The sequence below is a fragment of the Cupressus sempervirens genome, chromosome 1, assembly GCF_028749045.1.
Source record: "Cupressus sempervirens isolate cs-2001-9-10 chromosome 1, ASM2874904v1, whole genome shotgun sequence".
Taxonomy (NCBI): domain Eukaryota; kingdom Viridiplantae; phylum Streptophyta; class Pinopsida; order Cupressales; family Cupressaceae; genus Cupressus; species Cupressus sempervirens.
The window spans coordinates 628,943,460-628,966,051 of NC_143118.1; the positions used below are offsets into that span (position 1 = coordinate 628,943,460).

The 22,592-nt window shown below is 35.6% G+C and overlaps 1 protein-coding gene across 1 annotated transcript in view; it reads left to right on the forward strand.

Moving 5' to 3' along the window:
• Nucleotides 1-22,592, forward strand: part of APE1 (acclimation of photosynthesis to environment) — a 73,108-nt gene that overhangs the window by 16,561 nt on the left and 33,955 nt on the right. The gene's annotated exons all lie outside the window — the stretch shown is intronic.

Consider the following 22,592-nt stretch of genomic DNA (forward strand, 5'->3'; position numbering starts at 1 on the left):
TTGGAATAATTGTCTGTTGTGCAAATAATACGGGATATGTATTTTTTCTCTATAATCAAATTGAGGTGTACGAAACTCCTTTTCTTTTAAAGAAACATTACAATAAGCACAGGATTTATGAATAAGTTTAGCTGTTGAAACAACTTTTTGGTTGTGATGGGTGCAGAGGGAGCAAACAGATTACTAACTTTTGACATTTAATGGTTATTTTTTACCTGTTTGAAAAACAGCCTCTTGTTTTGGAAGGTGCCTCTACATCCATTATTTAATATTATAATTTATTATAAATATCACTGCGACTGTGTACACATCAACTGTCTTAACTCAGGAAGCATGTTCATCAGTTCTTGAACCTGATGTCCGGTTGCTGCAAGTGCTTCAACTTACCAGTAAATCGCAATTAATGGAAAATTTGTTGGTTTGTTTGAAACATTGATCTTTTTTATATACAATTGTCAAGTGAATATCTTATTTCTTTGACTTGTTTGTGACTTTTGTATCTAATATATGTAACAGAATCTAGCACATAGTGCATATCAAGAACATGTTCTTTGAATATTTTTAGCAAAGAAACCTTAACGCAAATTGATGGGTGAATTGTGCTATGTTGAAGTTTTCTAGGTTATGCAGAGGTCTTTTACACGGTGTGTAGATGTTTCTTCCATTGTCAAATTCTATTCCTGAACATGCTAAAGTGTACATTGGGTTGCATTAGAAGTGTTTCTGTCCAGACTCCAGATCCTATTCATGTATTGACTTCTAAAGTTATTTATATTAATTGTATGGTTATTGATAAGTAGGGGATATTTTCCACATCAAGTCAAATTATGATATTGCTACCAGGATTCAATTGTATAGTTTTTTGAGTCAAACTCATTGATCCATGTTTCATGAGTAGTAGTTCACATGAACCCATTTCTCATGAGAATGAATTGAACAGTTAGCACTCATTGCATCTAGGTGATGCTCATAGAGGTGAAGTAACGGGACTTCCCGGGAGATCGTCCCATCCCGGGAGGTCACCCATCCCAGTACTACAACTCAAGCACACTTAACTACAAAGTTTCCTCCATGGTTAAACTCACTTTGCTTGCAACTCCATTTGCAAAAACTTCAAAAAATATTGTACCGTATCAACCATTCATTAGAAAGCACCTTAAGCTCATCAATTGATAAATAGGAGATATTTTCCACAACAGGTGAAATTGTGAAATTGCTACGAGGATTCAATTGATAAGTTTTTTGAGTCAAACTCATTTACCCATGTTTCATGAGTAGTGGTTCACAAAAACCCAGTTCTCATGACAATGAATGGAACACTTAACACTCATTGCATCTAGGTGATGCTCATAGAGGTGAAACACTGGGACTTCCTAGGAGGCCACCCATCCCAGTAGTACTCCAACTTGAGTGCGCTTAACTACAGAGTTTCCTCCATGGTTAAGTCCGCACTGCTTGCAATCCCATTTGCAAAACCTTCAACAAGTGGTGTGCCTTATGAACCATTCATTAGAAAGCCCCTTATGCTTATTAATTGATAAGTAGGGGATATTTTCCACAACAAGCCAAATCGTGATATTGCTATTGTTAAAAATATATACACAGATCTTTATAGAGGAAATCAGAACTCTTATATCAGTTTGATATTCGGATGACTGTCACATATATTATTTCAGACTGAGAATATATGTTGTGACTGGAAATTGATTTAACTTATGCAATGACTGAAACGTATTTAACTTGATTTGTTTATGTGACTGCTGGTAGTTGATAATGCCTTGTGATTGATTGTCTTCTACAGCAGTCATTGAGGTTATATTAATACCTACGATGGGAGTCAATGTCCACGGAGGGACATGACTCTCCCGTAGCATATGCCACGAGGAGTCATGGCCCTCCATGGCTTGACTCCTCATAACTAATAATCACAAAAGGGTGACTTGCAAAATTCATTCGATAACCATTATGATTTCAATATTAAACTGATTTACCATATATATATATAATTTCACAAGTACGTATAACAATATTAATATTCAAGACAATATTCTGAACCTTCAATCCAAAGGAGAGTATAATCTTAACACTCACTCTTAGATGAACAAAGGATTGAGAGTGCACAAGAAACCAATTGAGGATAACAAGGTCTTCAGTCTACCTCAATTTTAACACAGCAGTTATCACAATCTCTAACTAGTTCAAAACTAGATCCAATGATAACACTAGTATCAAGATACACAGGGACTTCATATCAATGTAGTCAACCTTGATAGATCCGTCATCAAGTATTCAAATCAATTTATTGACACATGATTACAGGTCAAGCTATTAATAAGATCGTCACCTTATAATAGCGATCATGTCTGCATAAAAAATTGTCATTTCTTATGCTACAATACATCCACAATATTGCAATATTAAATATTCGTGAATAATTTATATAATATGAGATTTTAATCTCAGGTTACAGTTTAATCATACCAAGTTTGTTCTCGAAGTACTCAATTTTCAACTTTGCAAGAGGGTTAGTGGAAATGTTTGCATTTTGTTCTTCAGTGCTAATGTAGATCAATTTGATAGCATCTCTGTCCGCCATGTCCCTTACATAATGGTAAGGAATTTCTATGTGCTTGGACTTGTTATGGAATATTGGGTTAATTGATAGTTTAATGTAGCTTTGATTGTCACAGTAGATTATAGTGGGTTTTAGAGGTTTACCAAATAATCCAAATAAAAGTTTCCTTAGCCATATTGCTTCATGTGCTCCCATAGAGGCAGCCATATATTCAGCTTTAGTGGATCTTTGAACAACTGCTGATTGTTTTCTACTGAACCAAGATACCATAGCTGATCCAAGACTAAAACAACATCCTGTAGTACTCTTATGATCAATAGAACTACTTGCCCAGTCTAAATCAGAATACCCTCGAAGTTGTAACTCTGTATTTGTATACTTTAGTCCGAGTCCAATCATTCCTCGTAGATATCTTAAAATATGCTGGGCAGCCATTAGATGAATTTTCTTGGGTTCAGACATGAAATGACTTAACACATTTGTAGCATAGCAGATATCTGGTCATGTATTTACTAGGTACATAAGAGATCCAACAATTTGACAGTAGTGAGTGTGTCTACAGGTTCTGAATCTGCTGCTTCACTTTTAAGCTTATGAAGGTTAGATTCCATTGGAGTTGAAAGAGGCTTACAATCCATCATCCCAAATTTGGTCAATAGATTAGTAGTATATTTTCCTTGGTTTAGGAAAATATATTTCTCTTTCTGCCTCACTTCTAAACCTAAAAAATAATGTAGAAGTCCAAGATCCTTCATGTCAAATTAAGCTATGAGATCTTGTTTGCATTTGGCTATAAGGTGGTCTGCAATTGTCATCAATAAATCATCAACATAAAGAAGAAGAATTAATATACCATTGTTAGATATGTTGAAGTATATGTTAGGATCAACTTCATTTTTAGAGTATCCTAACTTGGAGAGATAGCTGTCTATCCTCTCATACCAAGCCCTGGGAGCTTGCTTAAGGCCATAGAGAGCTTTCTTTAATTTGCATACATAAAGCTTTATGTCATGTGTGGTGAATCCTTCAGGTTGTTCTATATATACTTCTTCTTCAATGATACCATTTAGAATGTTGTCTTTACATCCACTTGATATATTTTCCATCCTTTGGATGCAACAATGGCGATTATCGTTCTTACTGAGGTTAGTGTGCAATTGGAGCAAATGTTTCTTCATAGTCAATTTTGGCCTTTTGAGGGAAACCTCTTGCAACAAATTTGGCCTTTTGTTTTTCAATGCTTCCGTTAGGTGCATACTTGATTTTAAACAACCATTTTGAAGATACAACTAATTTGTCTTTAGGTCTGGGCACGATATCCCAGACATCATTTTTTAGAATGGATTGATATTCTTCTATGTTTCATCTTTCCATGCTTGACATTTTAAAGCCTCCTCAACATTAGTTGGCTCTGCTTTTGTGAGTTCTGTTATTAAGGCTACATAACATTTGTGATTTCTTGTTTTCTTATTTTCTCTAGAAATCTCATCTGGGTCGACATTGTTCTCTTCAATTATTTTTCTACGCCATAGTGGTCTTTTTCTGTGATTTAAAATTTCATCATTCTCAGCATTAGGTGCAAATGTGTCTTGTTCTTCTGAAAGACTCTTCCTCAGATTTCTAGTTGAAGTATCTTCTATAGTGTTCTCCCTTTGATTCTCATTATTATAATCATCTTCTATGATGTACTCCCTTTGATTTTCAATTTCCTCATCTTCTTTGTTTAAGGATGCTTTCAAAGCAATATCTTCATCAAACAGAACATCCCTACTAATTTCAACAGACTTTTATCCTCGAATATATACTTTGTATCCCTTAGTTGTTTCATTGCAACCAACCAATATGCCTTGCTTTCCGAAAGGTTCTAAATTGGACCTTTTCTCTTTGGGAATGTGAATGTAGATTGGACAACCAAAAACTCTTAGATGACTAAGGTCTGGTTTGTAACCTGTGAAATCTTCTTCGGGAGTTTCATTTTCTAATGTTACATGAGGACTTTTGTTTTGTATTTATACTATTGTACTTGCTACTTCAGCCCAAAAAGACATAGGCAGATTTTGATCATGAATCATGGCTTTTGTTGCTTCTATAATAGTTCAATTTTTTCTTTCTGCAACCTCATTTTATTGAGGATTATAAGGTACTATAATCTCCCTCTTAATCCCAAGAGAAATACATAATTCTTTGAAGATGTCAGAAGTGTATTCACCTCCATTATCTGATGTTAAAGTTTTTATTTTCTTTCCAGTATGATTTTCCATTAGAGCTTTAAATTCTTTGAGCTTTTGTAAAACTTCATTAGATTCTTTAAATTTTAGGAAGTATATCCAAGTTTTTCTAGAATAATCATCAATGAAGGTCAAATAGTTGAACAATCCCCCTAGAGAAGGTGTTGACATGGGTCCACACAAATCAGTGTGAACAAGTTCTAGTACCATTTTGGACTTGTGTTTACTTAAAGGAAAATACCCCTTTTTTATTTTTTCCTAGTGCACAACCTTTACAAATACTAGTATGATCAGATTTGAGATTAGGTATACCTGTGGTGATTTTTCCTATAGTAGGAAGGGCACTAAAGCCAAGGTGCCCTAATCTTCTATGCCAAAGTTCAATTGATTTATGGACTTCATGATTTAGAGCTTGTTGTTTTGCTTTAGTACTTAATTTGTATAGGCTTACATCTCTTGATCCCATATTAATGGCGTTCTTTATGTTGGAGTTTTTAGGCCATAGTAACACTTTATCCTCATTGAAGGTGACATGATATCCTCGTTCAGCTAGTCTTGAAATGGAGATCAGATTTCTTTTTATCCCTGGTACAAATAAAACGCCTTTTAATTGAAGACTTTATCTTGTTTTTATTTGTAAGGAGCAAGTCCCAATTCCTTTTACTGTGTAAGTAGAATTATCTCCAATTGTGACTTCTTCTGTACAATACTCTGAATGTTTCAAACTGATTTCTAAATCTAGTTATATGTCTTGAAGCTCCGCTATCTATTATCCAACTATTATTAATTGTATTTAATTCACTTGTATGTAGTGCTTGGATCTCTCCCTCCTTGTTTGTATAGATTCCTCTTGATATTAGTGGTGACTCCTCTTGAGTGCATTCATTCTTTAGTTGATCAAATTTTGGAAGTGTAGGGTGACTTACACATTGGATGAATGATTCTCATGATATAGGAAGTCCTCTTAGAGCAATTAGAGAAAGTTCAAAGTCGTCTACATTGTTTCCAATGGTGGCAAGTTGATCCTTCATTTCAGAAATTCGTAGGAAGTAAGATGTTATTGCCTCTCCTTTGTTTATTTTCATATTCATGAGTTGCTGCTTTAATGTAAGTATTCTGCCTGCATTGTTTATTTCAAATGTATCCTTTATGGTTTTGAATACTTCAAAAGCTGTTTTCAATCTTGCTGTTGAAGGAAGAATATGATCTCTAATGGCATCGATTATAATCTTCTTGGCCTTTCTGTTTCGTCTGTTCCAAGTTGTCCTCTTAGGTTCTTCTTCAGGCATCTTTAGATCTTTTTCTAGAAAGGTTTCTAATTCAAGTTCTTCAAGTAAGGCTATAATTCGTATCTTCCATGAAGAGAAGTTTCCAGCTCCTTCCAATCTATCTTCTACTTTGATCCCATTCACCATTATAGCCTTGATTTAATCTGACTGATATAATAAGAATTTTTTTATTATTTCAATTTATATCCAATTATTTTCCTCTAACGAGGCTTTGATACCATGTTAAAAATATATATACAGATCTTTATAGAGGAAATCAGAAATCTTGTATATCAGTTTGATATTTGGATGGCTGTCACATTTATTATTTCAGACTGAGAATATATGTTGTGACTAGAAATTGATTTAACTTATGCAATGACTGAAATGTATTTAACTTGATTTATTTATGTGACTGTTGGTAGTTGATAATACCTTGTGATTGGTTGTCTTCTACAGCAGTCATCGAGGTTATCTTAATACCTATGATGGGAGTCAATACCCACGGAGGGACATGACTCTCCCATGGCATATGCCACGAGGAGTCATGGCCCTCCGTGGCTTGACTCTTCATAACTAATAATCACCGAAGGGTGACTTGCAAAACTCATTCAATAACCATTATGATTTCAATATTAAACTGATTTACTATATATATATTTTAAGGAGATTAATATATGTGTGTGTGTAATTTCACAAGTAAATATAACAATATTAATATTCAAGACAATATTCTGAACTTTCAATCTGAAGGAGACTAATCTTAACAACTATTAGGATTCGACTGTGTAATTTTTTGAGTCAAACTAATTGACCCATGTTTAATGAGTAGTGGTTCACACAAATCCATGTCTCATGAGAATGAATGGAACACTTAGCACTTATTGCTTCTAGGTGATGCTCACAGAGGTGAAATAGTAGGACTTTCTGGTAGGTCACCCATCCCAGTACTACTCCAGCTCAAGCACGCTTAACTACAGAGTTGACTCCATGGTTAAATCCACTCTTCTTGCAACCCCATTTGCAAAACCTTTACAAGTGTTAAAGTCTCAAACTTCCCTTCACTACAAAGAGAGGTTAATAATTGTACAGTCTCCAAATTAGAACAAAACATGGATTACTTCATATTTACTGTTGTGATCTCACTGTAATTTCATATTTAGTATTGTGAGTTTTCCATGACATCATCCTCTCTCTCTCTCTCTCTCTCTCTCTCAAAGCTGATAATTGACGAATATTTATTCAAGGTGTTTGGCTGGCTGGGCAGACTTGTGCCATGTTAACATGGAAAAACTTCAATCAATGCATATAAAATACCCATCAATTAAAACAAGCACAAGTGAAATCTTTTCATCTCTCTTGAACTAGAAAAGACTTTAAAAGAAAATATTGGAGGGAGATGATTTTGCTAATCTATCTCCATTGTTCTTTTGATAAAGTTAATGACACTAAAATTCTAAATGGCAGCGTGATAATGTGTTCATGGCTATTGATTAATTATTTAAAATGATAGTCATTATACCTTGCATTTAAGTATTTTGTCTTGGCCACCATAATCAAAGTGTCTAGGATGCCATGTTCATCATTGAGTTCTCAAAGGTCTTTTAGGCAATGCTTTGACACCATATTTGAAAGGTTACAAATTTCCATTCAAAGAGTGATGAGTTGTCTAAATTTGTCAAATGTATTCTAATTTAATTGTTGTGTGTTCATGATTGTACCCTTTACAAACACTAAGGAAAATAAATTTACCTTAGTAGATCCTAAGTACAATCAACATAGCTCAATTCGCCAGTCTTGCTGAAGTCTATCTTGGTCTTGAGCCTCAACCACCCATTGACATCACCTACCCTGCTCATACACTTGTCTGAGCTACTTTGCATTGAGTAATATAGTGTAGGACAATTTAATTTAGTAGATACATAAGGAGATTGAATGTATTATCACCGAAGCTCATAGTAAACATAAATCATATCATGATCAACGTTGGGTTCTCCACCACTTTCAATCATGGGATTGAGTTTAGTTGCACTAAAAAATTTATAATTTTAGACTCAAAGATCTAGCCTTCCACCTCACTTGGGTGCTTATGATACATAAGTATTCAAACTATTGTGTCCATATGAATTTAACAACTAGAAGCAACTTCGACTCAATCCATTCATTTGAATCTAGAGTACATTACATCTATCTCCATTGGTTGGCTCAATGTAAGGAAACTTGAGGATGCATCCCCATGATTTTTAGGAGTTCCAGTTCTCAAGACATCTTGGGGACGCATCTAGGCCATCCTCAAAGTCGTGTGAATTAGATTGGAGAATGTTTGCAAATGATGATTGGTCACCCCTTGCAGATTCTAAGAGTTTCACAGGCCATCCTCAAAGTTGTGTGAATTAGAGGAAATGTCCTTGAAACATATAGACTTGGAGAATGCTTGCAAATGATGATTGGTCACCCCTTGCAAATTCTAAGAGTTTCACAATAAAAAAATTGAAATAAAAATAACATTCAATATATTTTTTTGTGCCCCCCACACCTCAGTCCACTCTAAATGAGGAAAAAGAGCCTCATTTCATTTGAATGTTTTTTTGTGAAAAAAATTGTAGTAGGGTTTAAAGGAAGAACAATTTTTTTAGCAAGGATTTAAGTAGTTAAAAAGAGATCGGATCCAAGTCATCATTCGTAGTGAGACTACAATTTCTTTAGAGGAGTAAGTCTTTTATCCTTTGTTTTTTCCAAATGTTTTAAAGCTTGAAGCAATAAATTTTTTATTTTAATTTTTCAGTTTCATTAAATCTAACAAAACTAACACAAGTAGTAATGAGAATGATAGTAGCAGCAATGAAGTGAGAGAAATGAAACAAATGCATGAATTTCGGTCTCATCAGAGCACGGAAGTGCCGAGGATGGAGGTTGACAGCCACCAAATCCATTTGAGTGCCCTTTGAAGGTCTTGACATCTTATGCAAAGGGTCCTTTTAGCAAAAAATGAAAAAAAGCCCTCTTCTCGAACTTGTGAGAGCTCTAGATAACAATAGAACAAGTACCGGGGCAAGTAGGGTGTGGCTTTGTCACATTTGCAAGAAATAATCTGGAGGGAGACACACAACGATATAGTCTCATTTTTTGGGTGTTACAAGCTATGGAGTTAACGTTTGTCCAAAAATAAAAGAGGGTGAGAAGGTAGAATCTCATATATTGCACATGGAGATGGAATGAGGTCTTAAGGTCTAACAATTTCAGCACATTCTTTTGCAAGTGGAGAATCATCTATGGCTATGGCATCCATGGTTGCTAGTGGTAGCAATGAAATTTCCATAGGAGGAATGAGGAAGATTAGTGATGGTGAGAGACTATGGACAATTGAAGGCATGTATAATGTGCAAATAAGGGATGCTACAAAGTCTTCGATTGCTAAATTCTTTTATGCCCCTGCCATCCCATTTCATCTGGCTCATTTCTCTTATTTCCAACAAATAAACAAGGATGTAGCCTCTATTGGTCCTTCATGTGTACTCATTGGAGATCGTAAGCTATGCGATACCCTCCTAGACAAAGAATATTCTAAGGTTAATTTGCTTATGGAGGTGTTCTATTGAGATGGGTGGATAGACTGATATCAGACACTGGTCACTCATCAATATTGTGATCACATGCTTTGTTGTCTCTTATTTTCTTAGATTTGTGACTTGTTCAGGAGAGAAGAAGGATATGAACTTTCAATTTAACATTTTGAGAGGCCACAAAGGAGGTTGGGCCTCAAATTTTGTGGAGGTGGTCATTGTTCCAACACATGCAAATTGGCTGGTATGATGGTGGAAGGTGCTTAAAAGTGCACCTTTTGGACCCCATGTTGTGTTCATCAACACTGCATTGAAAGACATAGGGAAAATAGGTTAGGTGAAGCAAGTGGTGGCTATAGACACCTAAATCTGATTACACAATTAAATAATCCTATTTAGTTATCTTCTAAGGCATTATTAATTAAATATTTAACATTCAATTAATTCATGTCATCCTCCTAGTTAATCTAATAAATTAGCTATAGTCCAATTAATAAATCAGTATGACAACCCATAGTCTGATTATTGATTAAATGCCTCTTCCCATATTAAATTAAATAATTGCACAAAACCTATTTAATTTAATTCCCAAAATCCCTTTTGATTAAAGAATTACCCTTTAATCAATCCTAACCCCCTGGTTCACACTTAACCCAACCCATTCACGCATACTAAGCACAATTGATTGACTAATTTTGCTTGGTTAATTAAGTGACCCACTTGCGTTTTCCTACAAGTCTCACTTGCACCCTGATCAGTCCCTAACCCAAGCCTAATCAGACCCTAGTCATTCACACAACTTTAAACATGAGGATTAAGAAATCCTAGCCCAAACCCAAGTCAAATTTTGTCACATTCTCCCACTCTTTAACCCAAATGCATTTATTGTTGACCTTAAATGCTCTTATACAAGCCTTACACACTCATCCATCTCTTACAACTTTTTCCCCTTCACATCCTCCAAATGTTCACATTCCTTCCAAACTCTAATCTCCTCTCAATCTCTCTCCTTGTGATACTTGCCACAAGGCTATGCATTTGAGAAAGCACAATCCATGTGCTCTCCTTTCCTTGCATCTTGACCACTCTTAAGGAATTCCCAAGCTTGCATCTTGAATGTCTGTTTCCCCCTTCCCTTTGCCTATAAATTGAACCCTTCTCCCTTCACAATTTATCCACCTTCACATGCAAAGTTATAACCCTAATTTAAGAGCCTAAAACTATCAAATTACCATTATTATGCCCATTTTTATTGACAACTCCATGATTTGAATCCTCTTCCATCCTCCATTGTCGAATCAACCTCATCCGTTGAAGCCTGAGCATCCATTGAGTTAGCACACATCACAAGCATTGGAAAAATCTACACATCAAAGAAGCATTTGGGACTCCATACTTGGTTTGCACTCTTTTATTGTTTTCTTTGTCTTATCATACGTGTTGCATTGTTTTAGTTTGTTGAATGCTTTGTTTATTATTGTATTCCTTTGCACACTAATTTCATAGCATATAGTGGCAAAAATAGAGACATTCAAATGTTGATTTGCAACCACCACACCTCACTTTCCCTTTTCAAGACATTTTCAAAGGTGTTCCTCAAAACTGTTGGGACAAGATATGCCAGTTAATTCACTTTTTTAGAGAGGATGCTTGAGGCGCATGAGCCTCTAAAATTGATGATGGTGAATTTAGAGTGGATTAGATGATTTAATTCAAGCTCAAACGAAGGACACCCATCAAACAAATGATCCTTGATGACAATTGACGGTCTACTGTGAGGTTAGCTATTGCTGATTATTTTAAATATCATAAACTGAATTGCTGAATTTATATTAGCTTTCTGATTATAGTATTTTAATTTAATTGTTCAATGTTTCAACTTTTAAAGTTTTAAACATGTCAATTAACTCTTTTGAACTTTTTTTTTTCATTCTGCAGATATGTTTTCTCTTTCATCTCACATGTTTTAGATTTCATTAGATATGCTAATATGGAATTTCTTAGTCTTGGAGAGATATATTGGACATTTGACAACATGCTTGAAAAGGTAAAGCACACAGTTTTGGCTAAGGATCTTCTTTGGGATTATATGAGTAACCTATTAATCCCAATGTGTTGTGGAGGTGGAACATAATGAACACCACACTTCATATTGAAGTCTTTGCTCTAAGTCCCAAATAGAATGCACCAAAGGGTGGTAGGCTATATCCATGCAATGAGGAAGAGGTGAAAGAATGGCTAATGAAGGCCTTTCAAACGATGTTTTCAAAAAAGTCTTCAATACTTCACACACAATGGCTTGCCTTCACAAATCTTCATGGTCCAACATTTAGTAAATTGACTATATTAGACGGTGTATGTGACACGAGAAGGATATACCACAATTGAAGATGCTTGCTAGTCGCCTTCTTTCACAAGTTGCAAATTCCTATAGACTAAATTCTAGACGAGTGAGGAAGTTAGTGCTATTGGTCATGCATAGTGCTCTTTGACTTTAGGATCATCACACTCTAGAGGATGACATACTCTAGTTTTATGGTGGGACATTGATCTTGGAAATGTCACCTCGGCCGATGAGGAAAAGGCACTAGAGGAATTGGTTGGGATTCTTTTGGATAAGGTGGATTCTCATAGTGGCAGTGACTCAAAGGACTCCAATTTTGATGTAGTGTCGAGTGATGGAAATTAGCAACAACAATTGTCCTTGTTTTTGTATTTTCATATTGTAATTGAAAGTGGTGCGTGTATTTTTTGGGCATTTTGTTGTAAGTTTGCAACTTGTATGCTATTTTTTAATGCCACATGTGTATTGAAAATGAATTCTGAAAGCAATTTGAATAAGTTTTTTCATTAGCTAATTTGTTCGACTCTCAAGCGAATTCTCAATTCAACACAAATATTTATGTATTGCCGTTCAATAATGTCTATATGAATTCATTACCAATGCTGTCATGTCGAATTTCAATTACTTTGTTTTAACTATAATCCCCATCCAGCTACTTATCTAAACCTTTTTATGTGGGAGGATATAAGATCAGCCCCACCCATCTCCGCACAATTGGGCTACCCACCTATAGTATTCCCTATTTTTTACATAGCTATCCCCTTTGCCATCTCCTAATTGTTGATGTGAGTTTTGTGACTGCTACAACATGCAAGATAAAACACTTAGTATTCCAAGATGAAACACCAAATATCAAATCCTCTCTTGAATAGGGAAGCTAAGATGTTAAACAATGTATAATGATTGTGTGATCAACTAATACAACACCAAGGTTTCTTCTAATTGTGGACCTAACTTAGTTGTATGATGTAATATACTAAGTATCACAATGATGGCACAATCCAAATGAAAATTTTCAATTTAAGTTAAATGCTTGCTATGAGTTTAGACCCAACCTTTCATTGCTACTTGCAGTCAACTAGTACCAAAAGGTATGAACATAGTTTCACCATAATTCACCAACAACATCGTTGATTCATCTAATTATATTTCTATTCCACATGAATGAAATGCTACTCTAAGTGAGGAAATGTAGAAACCATGCAATATCCTGAAATACTACAATTAATTCACCATAACAAGAACAATGAATTTGCAGTTACGTTGGGAATATTATACTTTATAGCAACAATCTCTTCAAATCTCCCTTTACAAATGAGAAGGCTTGACCTTATATAGGGAGCTCAATTATAATGAATGACCTAGATTGACTCAAGATCAATGGCCAAGATGGATCCAACATAGCCCTAATTCAACTACCAACTACAAGCATTAAATGCCATCCAATTACAATTGGACGCCAATTTATGAGCCAGTAAGAAGATTATATTGCTAATGTGTAATGTCCCCTTTTTTGCGACATTAGAAATGTTAAAGACATATTATATATAATATTAAAATTGACTTGGAGAGCGTGGACTCAAAACATAAAAGGTCAATTTACTATTATAAAATGGGCAAAAAGGACAAGGGGAGATAAGACGAAAAGCCAAGAGAGAAGTTGAAGAGTCACAATTGTGAGGATAAAAGGAGAAGAGACTCTTTCATTTGGGCATGCTTGATTATGATTTAGACTTCAGTTCTCTCTTGCGAGAATTATTTGGAAAGCTTCAGCTTTCAGCCAATGTGAGGACGTAGCCCCTCGTGCTAGTAGATAGTGGACGCAAACCCATTGTTTGTGTAAATGTCACTTCAGGTGTCTCGTATGCACTTACAAGTTCTTCTCTTAGTGTCCCAATCCGATTGTAAAACTGTGTTTAGATTGAATTTTGATTGTTGGTTATTGTATTGTTCTTGTATAATGCAATAACATGTTTTAAGGAGTTGTATGAGAATTTACTGGTTTAATATTGTTGGTTCGTAATGCATTTTCATGTGCTTGAATCTTGAATATTACCTTGAAACAAACAGGTTAATAATTATTTGAGAATCTACTGGTTTCTATATTGATGTTTCATAATACATTTGCCTATGTTAAGTTCTGAATATACTGTTTAAGGAAAAATCGAGTAAATATCCGGTTTGGGATATTTCAATGGTATTAGAGCTGGTTTTCCTACCACCCTGTGAAGTTATAATAGAGACAATTTTATGAAGGGTCAAATTTGCATATCTAAGTTTGATTCAAGAGGAACAATTGTTTTTTTAAGGGAATGGAACTAAGGAGCATTTGTAGTCTTCTGCTTTATATTTGAATCAAACGTGATCTTTTGAGGAAACTATTGCATGCAAAATTAGCATTTGTACTTGATTCGAAAATTTTCTATTGAGGTGTATGATATTGTTTATTGAGGGAGATAGATAATACTTTGAATATGGTATTTCAGAATATTAAAGAAGCACAAATATTGAGGATGTTTCATACTTCTTGTCTGGGCGTTGAAAGTTTTTCCACAACATTAGATTTCCAGTATTAACAAACATACAGGCCCCTTAGCCCTACCGTGGTTGGTTGGCCTATTTTGTTTACCTACACGACATTGAGGAATGAATAAAGTAAATTTTCATTGGAGAGAAATAGCCGCTAATACTCCTAAAAGTTATTAGCACTGGAAGTATTAGCTTGTTTCATAAAAAATGATCACCGCTTGTCATGACACCAGATGAAAGCACATTAGAGATCCAGGGTGTATCTATAGTGAAGCCGAGTCCCCTATTTGGAATATTTGGGAGTGGCAACAGTTTGAAGTGAAGTATTGGCGGTTGCCTTTGGAAGCCAACTTGTATTGCATCATTCTAGAATATTGTTGGAAGTTCTAACTGTTGACATTAACATCAAAGTTTGTTTATTGGTGACTCACACTTAGTCAATTGGTTAAGTTGCTACCGAGCTTATCTTTCAGTTTGCAGTGTTAACTAAGTGCTTAGTTACTACCGAGTAATATAGTTGTTACCGAGTCCTACAGTTTCTATCAAGTTCCAGAATCTTTATACAGTTCATGACGAGCAATATTTACCGAGTTGTTCAGTGACGGTGCTAATCGAGCTTCACAGTATTAATTGAGTTGCACAGTGTCAACCATGCTCTCCAGTATCTATCGAGCTTGTAGTATTAGTGATGAGAATCTAGTGTTGATTGAGCTAAGGAGTGTGAACCAAGTGATTCAATTTATACCAAGCATGCAGTGTTAGTGTTGACCGAGCCATGGAGTATCAACCAAGTGATTCAGTTTATGTACCAAGCTTCGTAGTGTTCACTGAGTCACACGAGTGCTAAAAGAGTTCAAGCTATTTGGAAGTGATTAGTATGAATTGAGCTTTTACATCTACCGAGTGCATGACGACGCCGAGTGTTGACAATGGTTGCTAAGTATCAGAATATCACCGAGTTTGTCTTATGAACCCGAGTGTCAGCAGTTGGGCCGACTTTGTGATCTTGATGGAAACCTATGTTGTAGCCGACTTTGATGAATTGTGATTTGGATTGGTATATATGTAATTAATTGTATCATATCCAAATAAGTATGTATGAAGCGAATATGAAGAGCAGAAGTGTGAATTGAGAAGGCTACAAGAAGTATAAGGGACAACAAAGATTTATCTATCACAGCAAGGTGATCTTTACATTTCAAAGGAATCTCAACCAACAAATCAGAGTTGCAGATCAAAGATCAACCACTGGTTCATCCTAACAGGTGTATTAGTTAAATCCTTTAACAGGGTAGACTTAACAATCTTTGACATATATCTTTACCGAGTGCATACTTCATTGTATGTTTTGTAAATCCTTTTACAAGGTGGACCTAGTAGTCCTTATTGCTCCTAACACGGCAGATCATCAAAAGTGATTAATTGTAAGCCTTAATAGGCCAACTTTATACTACCGTACTAAAGCTTGTGGGTATCAACCCCACCCCAATTTTACTTTCGATTTGGAAGGTTTCTGGGTCACCATATCTTGTGTCAAAGTGTTATGAATGTTTTACTGCTTTCATTCTTTCATGCATGCAATTAGATCAAAATATTATATGAAGAATTAATTGGTGAAATAAGTTAAAGTTTTATTAGTTCCTGATTCACCCCTCCCCTCTCAGTAACTTTGCCTATCTAATATTTTCAACAATTAGTATCAGAGCATTGTGGTTCTTGTAGAAGAAGTTTAGCAGCTTGAGCAAAGATTAGAGGCAATGGAGGTATACAAGCTAGATAAGGCTATTGACAATGAAAAGTTGGATCTTGAATTAGCCATTGGTCAACTGAAGAAGGCAAAGGAACAATTCTCTCAATCATTGAAAAAAAGGAAAGATCTTGCAGTACAAATAAATGACAATCTCTACACTGAAGAAAGAATTGAACATATCTGTCCAGAAAGAAATTTAGATGAAGTTGATGAAGCAATCAAAGACCTATTAGAAACGAATTCCAATCTTCAAGAAGAAATTAGAAAACTAAAAAGAGAACAAGAGATCCAATCAGTAAGATTATGTGAAGTTATGGAAGAAAAAGACAAAGCCAAAGAAGAGATAGAAGAAAAGAACAATGAAATTCAGCATCTATCCCTTCAACAAGCAAACTTCATTGATCAGCTCACTAATGCAAATGAAGAACTCATGAATCTAAGATCAAAAATTGAAAGATTGCAGAATGATCTAAACACTGAAAAAAAAACCAATGAAAGAATGTTGAAATCTCAAGAAAGCATGAATCAATTGAATAAGCAAAGTCAGTATAAACACTAAGGAAAAACAAGAATAGGATACACAGAAGAAGGTGAATCATCCAAGCAAGGAGCTCAAAAGAATCAAAGGCCTACTTGCAATCATTGTGATAAGTTAGGTCATACATCAAACAAATGTTGCAGTAATGGTAAAGCAAAATTCAATGGAAAGTGCTACAGTTGCAATAAGCATGGTCATAGAGCAAGTGACTGTAAGGAGAAACGTAAGTTTGAAGGTAAATGTCACAATTGCAAGAAACAAGGACACAAAATCTTTTGAATGCAAAACCAAGATATTGAATCCAGCAGAACAAATTGTAAAAGCTATATTTGGATGAGACTACAACACATGGTGTAGATGCCACTACTATGGAGAATTTGGGCACATTGGAGCAAATTGTGTGAAACATCACGAGGAAAAGAGACACCACTAGAAGATGTTTCATTTGTACAAAACTTGGACACCTTGCCAAGAACTCTATGAACACAGGTAGAATTGAAGATGGAAAGAATGCCAAAGCAGACAATATTAGAAAGCAGATGAAGCAACAATGGATACCAAAATCTCTTGAGAATGCAAGTCTAAGTCATGAAGCTAATGTCACACAAGAGTTGGGTGACCCAATCATCTCAACTTGAATTCCCATAGGAATAATTGGAACAGAGACTCTGAAGCAGACATCTCTCATTAGTTCCAACTAGCTAGAAGAAAAGATCCATATCAACATTTAAGATGCATAAGGATCACCAAGTGGTTGTGAAAATCATAGATCTTACTGAGCTAGGTCGGGTCGCAAGACCCTACCGAGCAAGGTTGGGAGACATTGAAGTATTGTGTATGGACACCGAGTTGTTGAAGACTCTACCAAGAAATGTTGAGATTGCCGAGTATTAAAAGATAGAACTGAGTGGAAGACAGTCTATCACCAAGCGAGTGGTCATACCAAAGCATTTATGGTGATTGAAAAGTGAAAATTTGATAAAAGGAAGAAAATTGAATTCATTTTTCACTGTGAATTTTCGAAAGCTATTTGCGGAGAGTGATTTCTGTGCTTCCAAGCAATCTGTGTGTTTGTTGTTGGAAGAATTCTCGAAGTTTTTCGAAACACTACAAGACCCTATTGAGCATGGCTTCTTCCAGCAACAAAATGAAGAAAGGATCAGGAATGTTGATTCGAGGAGCATAATGCAAGCTTCCAGCATTCAAAATCAGTCCAACAATTGCCGAATCACTTGACCTAGAAGGTGCACAATCACAAATTCCTTTCTTGGTATTACTCGTGCACAATATACGCTCGTATTATCACTATTCTATTCAAGAGCTAGGCACACATAAAATGCATGAGGCATTGAATGAGTTAAGTATGAATGGCACTCTAAAACCCGAGCATCGACATTTGGAAGAAAAGGGCTTGATGCATATTTTGCACATGCCAAGGGATTTTTAGGCAAAATGGATAAGATTCATACTAAATTGAGTTTACAATGGGAAGTTATGGTTGGATCAGCCCATTTTGATCACAAGGAAGATGATTCACCAAATCACTGGCCCTCCGATGTTAAACAAAGCTAAGGCAACCAAAACCCTAGGTCGGGCTGAACTCGCAAAGAAAACTCTTGCCTGGTGGGATGGTAGGGGGAATGAAGATAAGTGGAATCACAAACATGGAATTGAAACTTGAAATTCATGTGATTGCCCACAAAATCTACAGCTCCAGTCATCTCAATAGTGTGTCATGTGAAGTAGTAGATTTGGCCCTCAAGGTTGTGAAAAACAATATGTCATTCGACCTTGCCAAGTTTTTATTGTATCAGTTCAATAAGAACATGGAAAGCATCAGAGGTTCCAAGAACAATTCATGTAAGTTTGGTTCACTCATAACTTGTTTATTTTTCTTTGTACAAAAATTCTTCCCTTCTAAAGGCATAGTTGTATGGAGAAAAAATGTACTTGTTCTATATCAGATTAAGGAATACATAGCTGAGATGGGTGAAAATTTTGATAGTATAATGGATAACTACTTTGATACATTCAAAGAAAAGATGAATAATAGATATAGGATACCAAAGAAACTTGTAGGGGACTACAAAGATGATATCTATTTCATGGTAGACTGTGATAGACTGTACATTCAGGTAGTCAGACCAAGGGTGGCAAGTGTTAAGCCTCTTGAATATGAGGTTAACATTGATGATACAAAAGATATCATTGAGGCTTTGCTGAACGAGTCTATGGATCCTAAGGTACCATATTTTGGAACTTATGAAGAAGCCAAGGCGAGGATAGAACTTGAAATTAAACTTCCTCAAGCAGTTAACAAAGGAAGAAAGAGGATAGAAAAATTGAAACAAGCAAGTTCTACACTCTTGCTGATAGAGGGAAAATGAGATGATGTAGAAGAAGACAATGCAGAGGATGGAAGCAGAAGAATCCAAATCTGAGGAAGAAGAACCTATAAGATAGAAAGGTAAGGTTATCATAACCATAGCTACTAATTCATCCACTGCAGTATTCACAAGGAGGACACCAAAATCTAGGAAGAAATTGAAGTCAGGTGAAGAGGATGACGAGAAAATTATTTTCAAAATGTCTCCACCTACACTCCAAGAAAAATTAAAGGAATTAGGAGGAGCTGGAATGGAAAATTTCAAATTTCTCAAATATGAAACCAAGTATGCAGATGCGAAAAAGCAGATTGAGGACATGATGATGACAAAATTGGGAAAATGGAAGTACTCACCTGATTAGCTTGTACAACACATTCCTAATGAGCTTTGCAAGCAATCAAGCCTAGATGGGAGCATGCAAAGGAGACTACAAAAGACATATTTGAACAGACTTTGAGGAAACTCATGTCGAGTCTAAATGAAAAAGAGGTGAAAGAATCTTTGAAGAAAAATGAAGAAAAGCTCACTCTTAAATTCAACACGTGCATGATATTGATAAAAGATATTGAATATGTAGTAAAGGCAGCCACAACTACATGGAAAAACATATACAACTTGCATCAACCTAGTAATTTTGTTGTTCATGTTAGTGACAAAGATGATGAAGATGACAAGGAAGATGATGACAATGATGATGAAGAAGATGTGGAAACAAACGATGTAAATCTGGATGATAAGGAGGTAGAACAGGAAGCTACAGAGGAAAGTCTCCCTAAGATTCAAAGTATTGAGGAAATTGAAAGATTATAGCAGCAGTCATGGCCTCATTTTCTCACTCATCAAGCTTTGAAAAAGCTGCTATCAAGTTGGTTGTGGTAACCACTGCAACACCAAGCACCCAACCAATCTTTTCACCTATTCAGCTGAGTACTACATTGACTGAAGTGATCAACACTTCATCTACCAAGCAGCAAGTGCCTCCATCATCAGATTTAACAATGCAGCAACAAGGTATTTCTACTATCAGTGCCATATCTACTTTTGTTGCTAGCCTCTCAATTTCTACAATTGTTACAATTCCAAACGTGTCAATAGCAAGTACAATAACAGTTGAGAACCAATCTCATCCGAGTACTGAAGTATCAGACAAAGGTAAGAAAATTGTTTCTCCTACTTTGAAAACAAAGGATGAAGAAGAGGAAATAGATTTAGATGAGGATATTGTTATTCCAAACTGGGATATCACTACCCTCACTACAGATAAGATGAACATCCTAGGGAAATTACTGTAGAAAAGAGCTAAGCAACAAATGCTTAGAGAATAGAAAAGGAAGGAAACCCAAGTGCTTGAAGATGTAAAGGACGTATTTGTAAGTGCACTAAGTATTGAGGTTTATAGTACACAACCTATTTTGAATCAATTAGCAGAAGTTGTCCAGAAATTCAATGAAGATCTGAATGGATAAGATAAATTGCTACAAAGAGCAAAGAGAGAACTTGAAAACAAAGTATTGGAACAAGTGGCACAAAAAATTGCAATAAACCAAGTAGAATTGTCTACTATTCTTAGTTCATTGGAAATATTTGCAAATAATGTAACTTCATTATATAGTAAGTTGTGTGATACATCTATCTTCACCTAGGGAATCAAAGAAAAATTATCTAAGATAGATGAAGACCTAAAGGCAAGTGCACACCAGTTGTCACTTGACCCAAGCTATAGTTCTGCTCGCTATTCAATGATCAGATATCTGACAAATTTGCAAGCAAAATTATTAAGGAAAGAAGTCAAAATCAGGGCCACACTTGTAGACATCCAAGGCATGATTCTTCCAAACATGGATGCTTGCAGAAACACATTGCACATGCCAAGTCACTCATCCATGACAATAACTTCTCTATAGCTGATCACATGATGGAGTTATCAGCAGAAGTGCAGATTGCATTACATGCAAGCAAGGTGTTACAGGAAAATTGGGACAAGACAATGGCATTGATTTTAAAAGTACATTCTGACTTATTGTCACATTTTGGCATTAACATGTAGTATACACCTTTGGCATTTATGTCAAAAGGGGGAAGAGTATAATATAAGATGAATGTATATATGAAGAGTATTGGGGAGAAGTATAATATGAGATATATGTATGGGGGAGCAACATAGTATTATACAAATACAGGTGCAAATAATCAGAAAACATCTTTTATAAAAGCAATTTTGAAAAATCTCAAAAACAAAGTATGTTACTAAGTTGTAGACACAGAAAGGAGATAAAATAATGTTTTAGACTTGAAATTTTGAGCATTCAGTTTTGGACTAATAAGTGTTTTTGTCACTAATGCCAAAGGGGGAGATTGTTGACATTAAGGTCAAAGTTTGTTTATTAGTGACTCACACTGAGTCAATTAGTTAAGCTGCTACCAAGCTTATCTTTTAGTTTGCAGTGTTAACCAAGTGCTCCAATTACTACCAAATAATATAGTTGTTACCGAGTTCTACAGTTGCTACCGAGTTCCTAAATCTTTGTACAGTTCATGACGAGCAGTATCTACCCGAGTTGTTTAGTGACAACGCTAACCGAGCTTCACAGTATTAATCAAGTTGCACAATGTCAACCATGCTCTCCAATATCTACCGAGCTTGTAGTATTAGTGATGAGAATCTAGTGTTGACTGAGCCAAGGAGTGTCAACCAAGTGATTCAGTTTATACTGAGCTCGCAGTGTTAGTGTTGACCAAGCCATAGAGTGTCAACCAACTGATTCAGTTTATATACCGAGTTTTGCAGTGTTCACCGATTTACACAAGTGCTAATCGAGTTCAAGCTACTTGGAAGTGATTAGTATGAATTGAGCTTCTACGTCTACCAAATGCATGACGATGTTGAGTGTTGACAATGGTTGCTGAGTATCAGAACATCACCAAGTTTGTCTTTTGAACCCAAGTGTCAACAGTTGGGCTGACTTTGTGATCTTGATGGAAACCTATGTTGTAGCCGACTTTGATGAATTGTGATTTGGATTGGTATATATGTAATGAATTGTATCATATCCAAATAAGTATGTATGAAGTGAATATGAAGGGTAGAAGTGCAAATTGAGAAGGTTACAAGCAGCATAAGGGACAACAAAGATTTATCTATCACAACAAGGTGATCTTTACATTTCAAAGGAATCTCAACCAACAAATCAAAGTTGCAGATCAGAGATCAGCCACTAATTCATCCTAACGGGTGTATCAGTTAAATCCTTTAACAAGGTAGGCTTAATAGTCTTTGACAAATCTCTTTACCGAGTGCATACTTCATTGTATGTTTTGTAAATCCTTTTACTAGGTGGACCTAGCAGTCCTCATTGCTCCTAACAGGGTAGATCATTAGAAGTGATTAATTGTAAGCCTTGATAGGCCGA